The sequence below is a fragment of the Lethenteron reissneri genome, chromosome 49 (assembly GCF_015708825.2).
Source record: "Lethenteron reissneri isolate LAM-NWPU_2019-01 chromosome 49, ASM1570882v1, whole genome shotgun sequence".
In the NCBI taxonomy this organism is placed as follows: Eukaryota; Metazoa; Chordata; class Hyperoartia; order Petromyzontiformes; family Petromyzontidae; genus Lethenteron; species Lethenteron reissneri.
The window spans coordinates 9,909,460-9,919,983 of NC_083827.1; positions in this window are offsets into that span (position 1 = coordinate 9,909,460).

Genomic DNA, 10,524 nt, shown 5'->3' on the forward strand with positions numbered 1-10,524 from the left:
TTACACAACTGTCAAAAAAAACCAGGCGATATTAATGTCCTGGAAAGAATTCGAGATTTCCCAGGATGGCCGTGGGGAAAGCAGGACAGGAGGCAGCCCTAACTGGAGCGGTTGTGGCGTCGAAGGGGATCGGAGGTGGTCCTGGTGTCCACGATTGTCGTCAAATGGGGCCCTGTACCCTGGCGGGCTGGCGCAAGGGCAAATCCGTGCGGCAGCGTTTGGGCAGCCAGAGTGACCGCGGCCAAGTCTCCACTGCCCTGAAGTCCGCGTGGTTATTATTTTTATTCCGCCGGTTAATCACGAACGTTCATTTGGGGCACTTTTTATCTGTTCACAGCATAAAACACCACGGCGGTTATTGTGATTTCACAGTAATCACCCGAGTTGCTGAGCAAACTCCCTTCGGCGGCCCATGGCCTCTTGCCCCCCCCTCCTCCTATCCCCAGCCACAGGACAGCCGCGGTTGGCTACGTACGGTGCGAAAGAAGTTCAACATACATACACCTCAGCGGCCTGTCCGCAACCAGCGCCGCGTCCACCTCCTATCTGCCTCCCAGTCGGCATCCCACACTCACCCGTGACCTCAAATGTAAAACATCATCAACAAGCAAAACAAGAATCAACAAAACAGCAATAGAAAATGAACACGCACTTCTCGCTTTCAACTTTATAATTGTCCCACAATTTCTCAGCACCCCCGTCCCTGCCCCACCCCCCATCCAAACGCCTCCGCCCCGCCGCTCTCCCTCTGTCCCTACGCGACGTAGAGAGAGAGAGGGAGACACCCCCCCCCCCCCCCCCGTGTGTGAAACTGAAGGCATTGGTGGCGATCACCGGGCGCAAGCCGTGAAGTGACGCCGCTGGGAATGGGAGCCTGACAAGCCGCCTCTGTCAGAGGGGACCCATGTGCCGCTAAAGTGCACTCCGCCGCTGCTGCGGAGGAGGAGGAGGGGCATGGCTCGTCGGGAGCCGTGAAGATGTCTGATGAAACATGTGCCCTGTAAAATCGTGTCGTTGCCCGCTGTGTGGTGTGTGTTTGTTGTTGTTGTTGTTGTGCCTCGTTGCTTTTGCGCGCCCTGTTTGCGTTCGTGGCCTCGAGTGTCGCGCAAATCTGCAAAACCAGCAGTGGACGTGCCGCTCGTTGCGCGGCTGTAAAATTCTCTCCCACGTCACAAAAGCCCCCACGTGTCCCGAGCAGACTGTGGGGGCGGCCAAGCGTTGTTCGCGAGCGCATCTGAAGGCCGCCACGCGAAGAGGAGTGGGGTGGTCCAGCACCACGCCTGGCCGCCTTTGTCTCCCCCCTCCCCCCCCCCCCCCAGTGCTAATTAGTAGAAACACAACGCAGCAAGGCTGACTCGACCTCGGTTCTAATATCACCACTGTTACTGGCCGTGGGCGGAAATCCCACTCGCGATGGCTCACACACACACGCGCGCGTGGCATCGTGTTATGGCCATCGTCTCCCCTGATTGAAATGATTGTTGCTTGAATACCGATTCCTCAATGAGACGCAGTCAATTTCAACGTACGCGGCCTTCTCTGACAAACCAAATGTTTTCAGATGCTGCCGCTGGTCATTCGAGCTCAATGTTCGTTTCCATGCAACGCTTTAAGTGAGAGCCTCCGCTGGTTTCTGCAGCCACCACCCCCTCGTGAACAGGCTGAGCGCCACTGATCTGTAAAGGTGAAACGAGGGGGACGTGGGAGACGGGACAGGAGCGAGCTGCAGTGGTCCAGGGGAGGAGTCGTGGATTGGGGTCTCGGCAGCCGGAGGAGGCAGGCGGGCGGCACGCGGGCGGTGTTCGGCAGGTGCATGTTGGGAAGGAGAGCCCCCTGGTGCTCTCACATCGACAGTGCAAGCGGATTCCGCGCGCGCCTCCGAGGCAGAGGTCGCAACCGAGTACGCGATACCCGTACCCTACCCGTACCCGGCCAGGTACGGGTACGGGTACCCGTTTGCGACCCTGGTGCGGCCGGGTACGGGTAGGCCGTGAGTCACTGGTGAGTAACCGTTTGTCACTCATTTCGGGTAGGGTACGGGTGCGACCCTGGTGCGGCCAAGGAATCTAAACCCGTTTGCGACCTCTGCTCCGAGGCAACCAACCACGGACCCCATCATGGGGGTGGAGAGGGGGGAGCTGTCATTTCCTGCGTTCGTTGTAAGTTCATGAAGTATAAATGCGCGGCATTTATACTTGATGGACACGAGGCTTTCGCCACACGTGCGGCGTATGACTTTAACTAACCCAAGGTGGCAGGGGGTGACCAGCCGGCAGCAGCGCCTGCAGTTGCCAAAAGCATTAAAAGCAACATATTAGCGAGGGGGGCAGCCCTGCATCATCTCACTCACGCCACTGGTGGCTGAAGGGCTCTAGACAGCCTATGTACAGGGTATATTGGTTCTTTACTTTCTTGGAAGAGAAGGAAATACCCACACTGTATCCCACGACACATTAGGGGCCGTCCATAAATGACGTCACGCATTTTGGACGATTTTTTACCCCCCCCCCCCCCACATCGTCACACGGCGTCACAAAAAGTCAAACTCCCCTCAAATATGACGTCACAAAGCTCTGCCCCGCCCCCCAAAAAAATATAAAACATGCTTCAAATCGCTTTAAACTATTGTCATTGTTGTGCGTATGTTGTTATAAGAATTAGTGTTGTTATAACAAGTCAATATTTATTTAAAGTTGCGCATTTTCATGTGACGTCATATTTCTCAACCCCCCCCCTCGTCACACATCGTCACAAATGTCTGACCCCCCCCCCCGCCCCAGGTGCATGACGTCATTTATGGACGGCCGCTTACCTGTCAATGGATGAATACATTTCTAAAAGTATATTTATTATTATGCTTCCTTACCCAAAAAGCCATCCCAGAGTCTCAAGACTATTTTTTAGAAGTGTCCTGCTAAGTTTTCAGAGCAGAGGGCGATGTTGCTATGTATAATTCCAATTGAGCAATATGCAGAAGTGTTTTTTTTTGCATTGGAATGTTTGGCCAATACCAGTTGCATTGCAATTTTATTTTAGCTATGGAAGAAAGCCCGATAACCCATGCAGACCAGGAGGAGAACATACACATTCTACACAGATAAGTTCCCGAGTTGTAAATCGAACCCAGGTCATTCTTGCTGTGCGTCCCAAGTGTTAGCACTGCGCCACCCTCGGTGTGCTCGGGCAATGTTCGGCTGATCATGCTGGCAAATCGTGACTCGAAAAACGTCAAAGATCTTATGAGATCCGGTGCATTCCGAGTGATTCTTATCAGGTCATAGCCACTCCAGTGTAGCATGACCTAGATTGCGGGTACCTCCAACTGTGCAGATCTGACCATCGCAGTGAGTGTGTCTCTGCGTACGTCGAAACGTGCGTCTCCAGCAGGCGTCGCCCGGTCACGTGCCTTCTGATCGCCAAACCAGGGCCCGTGGGCTGGCCGCGGAGTGGCTGAAACTTGCACAAATAAGCAGGTGGCACAGGCAACCCAATTTCGCCAGCAATACAACGTGGCATCTGAATGCAACCACGTCTCCAGGCCCATCACATGAAACAAAAACAAATGTAGCTAAATGCACATGCGAACAAATTGAGTCTTAAGTGTTAACTGCACGGAGTTTTGGAGCGGTAGAGAATTCCAGACAAAAGGAGTAGAAGCTGAGAAGGAGTGACCTCCCGTGGAACGAAGCTTCACCGTGGGCTTTGTAAGAAGGACTTCATTACCGGAGTGGGGACAATGTGTCGGGGAGTAGAGTGAGGTGCGGGGGGAGAGGTCGAGGCAGGGGCAAGACCATGACGAATTGTAATAATAATCGTTGCAATCTTAACGTGAATCCGAGACTCCACAAAAAGCCGGGCGACAGCTATTGCAGTTCTTGGAGTCACGTGATCACGTTTTCTTACAACGGCGGAGGAGCCTTGCGGCGGCACTGTGGATGATCTGTAAAGTTGAAACGAGGGGACGTGGGAGACGGGGCAGGAGCGAGCTGCAGTGGTCCAGGCGAAAAGTCGTGGATTGGGGTCTCGGCAGCCGGAGGAGGCAGGCGGGGGGCACGCGGGCGGTGTTCGGCAGGTGCATGTCGGGAAGGAAAGCCCCCTGCTGTTCTCGCTTTGCAGTGATGCCCCCCCCCAGCTTTATGTCGCCCCCCCCCCCCCCAGCTACGAACGGGCCTATCCCAACCTCTCCTTATCAATCCCGATTGTTTTACTGCATCGAAACTACACCGCCGCTTGCAATGACCCAATTTTTCATTTCAAATCATGATCATGCTATGGACAAATGTTATAGCTGCTGTAAAGCGCCTTGGTAAAGGCGCTCTATAAACATCATTACGATAAGATAAGAAGGGGACATTACAGACCGTGGGTGAATGAGAGCTCCGGATATAAAATAGCCCCATTGGTTGAGTTTGTCTTTTTTTGCCAAAATAATATCTGAGTCCAGGAGATGCACACTTGACTTGGGAGATTTTATTTAGAACTTGTTTTTTTTGTACCAATTTGAAGGATCTCAGTCTTGTCGGTGTTTGAATGAAGATAGTTCGAGCCAATCCAGTCTAAAATTGCATCAAGGCAGCCTTGAAGATTGCAGACTGTGGATGGTTGACATGAATCTGTAGAAATCTGCATCTGGATGTCATCAAGCACAGAAATAACGTTCCACATTTTAAATGTGATGTAATTTTACCTGGTTGAATGTAAGACATTGAAAATAGCAGTGGGACAAATAAGGAGCCCTAAGGCATAAGTTACTGGTTTAAAAATATATTTTTATGCCAAATTTATGATTTAAAAAAACAACGATTTGATAAATAAGAACAGATGCAAGAGAGTAAAGTGCTTGACATGCCTACGTATGTCTGAAGGCGCTGCATGAGAATGCGATGGTCCACGATGTGAAATTCGGTTTTGAGATCGGGGAGGAAGAAACGCGAGAGACCCAGGACGCACGAAAGGAGCGTCTCTCCATAGGATGTTGGCCTCGTCAAGAAGCCAGGTTCCAGGGGATCGTCGATGGCAAGAGGCTAACTTTAAGATCAGTAGAGGTGGCGGTGGAGCCTCTGGTGTAGGCCAATCAACGCATATATAATTATCAGAGCATGTTTGTGTGCATGTTCACCACAAGTACGCGTGGTAAATGCAGACGTGATTCCTTGCAAAATTTATCTATTTGGTGTTTGAACATCTTGGCACCTGTTTTATTTACAGAAAGCGTAAAACGTATTATTATTTTTTTCTACCAGGAGAGTGTACACATTTGCATACATTACTTTGAAATCCATAAGCAGGTTTTTGGGTTAGATCGCGTAAATATATAAATGTGTCGTTAAACCCACCACCACCCGACACAGCCAACTAGTAAGGGTTGTCACGTAAACAGAACGTGCCAATTCGTCACTAGTACAGCACACCGGTGTGTTTAAGAGCAAATCTACAGCTTTTTTACAATCTGAGTACGACGTTTCGCCAGTAATTACGAGCACATTTATATATTTACGCGATCTAACCCAAAAAAAACTCAATTATGGATATTGGTCGCGAAAGCGTCCGTGTTAAACAGTACTTTGAAACCCTGGGAAACTGCTTCTGCTAATGAAAGCAGACCCAGAGGATCACCCCAAGTCTCGACTACACAGACAACGTCTCCCTCTTGTAGAAGATCTAAAACAAAACAGCGATCCGTAAAGGTCGGATGTTGACAGTTCAACAACCAACCGCATCGAGCGGGAGGAGGCGATGTTGAGGTGCGGTGCCACCAACAGCATTTGCCGTGACGACCTCTTTGACCTCGAACTTGCCTTCGCTGCGTCTGCCACGTGCAAATGCGGTGCTCGAGCGCGCGCGCCTGTGCAATTTCACCCAAAAACTGCAAACGAAGACCACATACACACATCCATTTTGTGGCTTTTATTTGTTATGTTAGCTGGACATTATTTCAAGTTACAACACACAGCTACAGCTACGTTGATTAGAAATATGCTCTCTTACGGTTAAAGCATGAACCACTCTCAATGGAACTTCACTTATCCAGGGATGCGGAGAAAAGCTGCGGCACATCCAAGCCGAGTCAGCGAGGGCGATTTGCCGTGCCGAGCCAGCACCAGACCGTGATACGCTGCTGGCATTAGCGAGACCTCTTAATCTGGCTTGGGGCCAAGCAGGGCCAGGAGCGGGGCAAAATGATGCATTAATTTGCGGGACGCGAGCCGGTAGACTGAGAGAACGCAGTGTCACCGCGACATCTACTCACATCTCGGCTCACTGGCGTGTCACATGAATCGGCAACAACTCGGAACACGGTGTCAAGGCGTTGACAACAATGCCTCGAAACTATGCTTCTGCAGTGGGAGGAGGGGAGGGAGAATAAAAACCAACCTGACGCCTCCCGAGCCGCGCCGCGCTGGTTCGGCACAGCCCCCGGTGCGGTTTCGGTTGCACAGGTCTCGAGGGATGAAAAGTAACAAATGTGGGAACACTTTGATGCAGCCCATTCGCTACGAGACGGCTGGGTATAGGATAAGGCAGGTTCCATTGCGTATGGCTTTGGCTAACACAACGGCAACGACGCGGTACAGACCGCCCATCTACTGCAACAGACACCACATCACAAAATATTGCACATGACACAGCACTGCCAAAGCACACAAGCGCTCGCATGTGGCACACAGCTTCATCTAAGGCAGGGCTTCCCATGCGCCGGTTCTCGCGACTCGCCGCAGTCCGTCTTTCCGAGCTGACCAATTTACTTAATCAGATTAAGTTGTTGCACACTAAACGCACCCGTCGATTGTTAAACACGTCCCACACACACACACACGCGCGCTCATGGGTGGTTTCTCTGCTCATTTTGAAATGGGAATCATTGCCCTCGAGTGCAGTGGCTCTTCACATGGGGTGCACGCATGCCCTGGGGGTGCGAGATGCCCTTTCTGGGAGTGCGAGACATGGCCACATTTGTGTTTAGAAGATAAATCATCGACACACAAATTAAGCACGGGCCCGTGAGTACAACTACTTTGTTTAATCAAACACTATGTATTTATTAGCATTGTACTGCAAGGCTGCAGTAAAGGTTAAGAACCACTGCTCTACATAATACTGGACACGTGAACACACACACACTGGTCTCTCTATCCTTCGATATCATCCCTTCCAAATCACTTGTCACACACATGTACAGCGACAAAGGTCCATCCATATAGCCTCAACCAACTGATGGCGCAAGTGTTGTTAGCGAACACCCACAAAGGGGTGGGTGGTCACTACTATGCCCGGCCGCCTTTGTCTCTCTTGTGGCTATGTTTACACATTCGCACCCGGCACTCATTTGAGGCTGAGACGACCTCGTGCAGGGCCTGGGACCGGTTCAGATAATCGTCATCGGTGTTGACCGTGAGCGGGAATCATGCGCATACATATACAAAGACACACACACACACGATGTTTCGACATTGATTCAAAGCGATGTTCCTATGCATCACCTGAAACGAGTGTGGCGATCAGGAGGCATGTACGGCGTATGTACGGCGTTGTGCATTGGGACGGAATTTTAAATTGGTCAGCTCGCAAAAGGTGCGTCGGTCGCGGCTTACGAGGATGGAGTTTGGGAGACGCTGCTCTAGGCTCTAAGCCGTTCCTTTAGGAAACATAGAACGAAAAAACGACACAAAGCAACACACACTACAAATCTTAGTTACTTTTTTTCTTTAAAAAAAAAAACCTTGCTTATAGAAACCTAAAAAAACCTCTATATAAATCTACAGAGACACTATTAAGAAATGTAAAATGTTCGTGTAATCGTGTACAGGTTGCCGTTCAATTTAAAACGGAGAAACGTGATGTCCGTGTGCTGGGCACTGACAATCGTAAGCAGGGACTCAACCGCAGCTTGGTTCGGTGCCGCGTCGGCGGCGTGGAAAATATTTCCGCACCGGCAACAGCCGCATCGAGTAATACAACCTCACGATGGCTGGCAGGCTACTAGTCACGCGCCTACCGCAAAGTCTACCAGCGTGTCGCAAAAATGTTGTCAGTGAGAGGTTAAGTCCTGGTTACCACCAGCACAAAGGGGGCAGGGGTCAGGGTTGGTTCACGTTGGGTGCAGGAATCTCAATGACTGGGGCACGGCACAGCCATTCCCGAACCAACGAAACCAGCCGCGCTGGCCCAGGTTTGTGCTTTTTATCATCATTACGATGTTGGCAGCTCCTTGGTCGGTTGGTTCCTTTATGGTGGGGAGAGGTTGGAGATAGGTCATCGAAAATGTTGCAACTGCAATACGATGCGGATTCGTTGAGCGACTGTGACCGCACCTCGATACGGTCTACGGAAAAAAGTTGCGCATGTCGTGTATTATAAAGAGTGTCTGTCAAGTCATAGGCAGAGGGGAAAAACAGGACATGAGTTTGGGCTTAAGCGCAAAGCACCAACATGACTCAAATGCACCAATCACGCACCATTGCCCGGACCTCTCAAGTCTCACATGCTCGTTGTTTTGCATTCCCCCCCCCCCCCCACGCGCTTCACATGCATGATAATCAGAACTCGTTTACACATTGGACACAGAAATTCCACTCCGGCCACTTAAATCTGTGGCTGGTCTCACGCCACCACGTGTCAATCCCACACCAGTCGCCCGAATAAACTCAATGCTTCGCCGCTTTTCCATCGTGAGAGGTCAGCATTAAATTATTCTCTCATGATTACGTGAATTTAGTTCTTACCTAACTTTATAGACCACGATTTTTTCAAAAGCTCAGTTTCGATACCGGTTAGTGCTTAGGAATACAACGATTTCAAGTGTGCTTCAATAAACAAAATATTATTTCGGTTTTCACGAGCACCATTTGTAATCCTAACCCGATTTCAAGCATTTTCGTCTTCTCATGCTCTCAATTGATTAAGGCTCTCTACTACAAGGTCGTAAAGACTACAACGCTGGTTGTTTTTGTTGTTGTTGTCGCATCTGTAATCGGACACCCCAACAATTTTGGCCTACGTCCTTTCAAAAGTTTTTTTTTAAGTGTGTCACAGAATATTACCGTATCCGGTATATATCGCGGGTCTACGTGGGAACAAAAAAAACATCTACAGCCTGTAGCTATATTTGGAGGTAAAAAAAATTAGAAATGTAAATAGTCAACAATGTACAAGTCATTAGATATCCTAAATATACAGGGGATTAATGAAGGTTTCATCCATTATTAAACAATTAGACGGCAGTTTCAGCTCTGTCAATTAAACTATGCGTGTCAGCAAGCACCTATTAAGGCCGGAATGGCAAATGAGGGTGTGGGTGGACAGCATCACAACCGGCCCCATTTGTCTGCCCAGTGGCGATGTTTACACACGCAACAGGTACTCATTTGGTGCTGAGTAGACGTAGGCGAGGCCCAAGGACTGGTACAGATAATCTTCACTGGTATTGGCCATGAATGGGTATCGAACTCGGAATCAATGGGTTTGTGATGCTGCGCGCTTACCACTGCGCCACTGACTCTCCCCTGTGCTTTGGCGATCAGACCTGGACACCGACTTGTGAATTGCTCCACACATCTAAACTCAACAGGAATAAATGCCTACAAAACGCCACGTGTCTGCCACTTCATTGGCAACACACACCGTGGATTTAAGAGGGCCCCAGGTGTTGTCCAACCCCTTGGGTTTGAGCGATTTGGACGCTTCTGCAGAGTCACCTTGAAGACCGCTCAAGTTTGTATGGGATAATATTCAACCGCACAGTTCAAACTGCTGTATAAATTTATATATGTATATTTCATAACAGATGAAATCTTCATGGTCACCCTGCATTCTCTACCGAAAAAGTCTAATTCCCGTAGGATGCTCCTTTCATTAAAGAGTCCTGCCGCAAACTGACGTTAAGAGCATCTACATGAGCAAGTGCTTAGTGAGGGTTTTACATCTCGACAAATGATTTGGTTCTCAATTTTCATGGCTGCACGAGAGACGGGAGGCCTGGCTGCAAAGCCAATGTCAGGCTAAAGATGTCCTCTCACCCTGCCACAAGGCACAGTCGCCTCCAAACACTCACGGCCCCCGGCAGCCCAACCTCTCTGCTTCAACAGCCTCCGCTTTCTAAACGCCGCAATTTAGGCTGTGATTTTGGTTCTCGAAAATCGTGACTTTTAAGATAGTCCGTGAAATCTCGGAAAATGCGGAAATACATTGGGTTACACGCTCCCTTTCTTTCCTTTCGAAAGTGTCGTACGTCAGGGGTAACGGGTGAGCCGTCCGAGCTAATCCCATTATCATTCCGTGAATGTTATCAACGGCTACCATGCCAAAATCTTAGCCTTAGGCATGATACACTGGGGCCAGTGTAGGGCAATTGTCTCAGCCTCCCTTGTACTATGAGTGACTGGCAACTCGGAAAGGAAATGGCATGGAGTGCCGGAGTTCTGTCTAACCAACAAGAAAAGAGATTGTTTAAAAGTCTGTTTTCGAATCATTGATTGAACTCCTTTTCGTGTTTGGTTTGTTTTAATTCCCCTGCACCTCCTACTA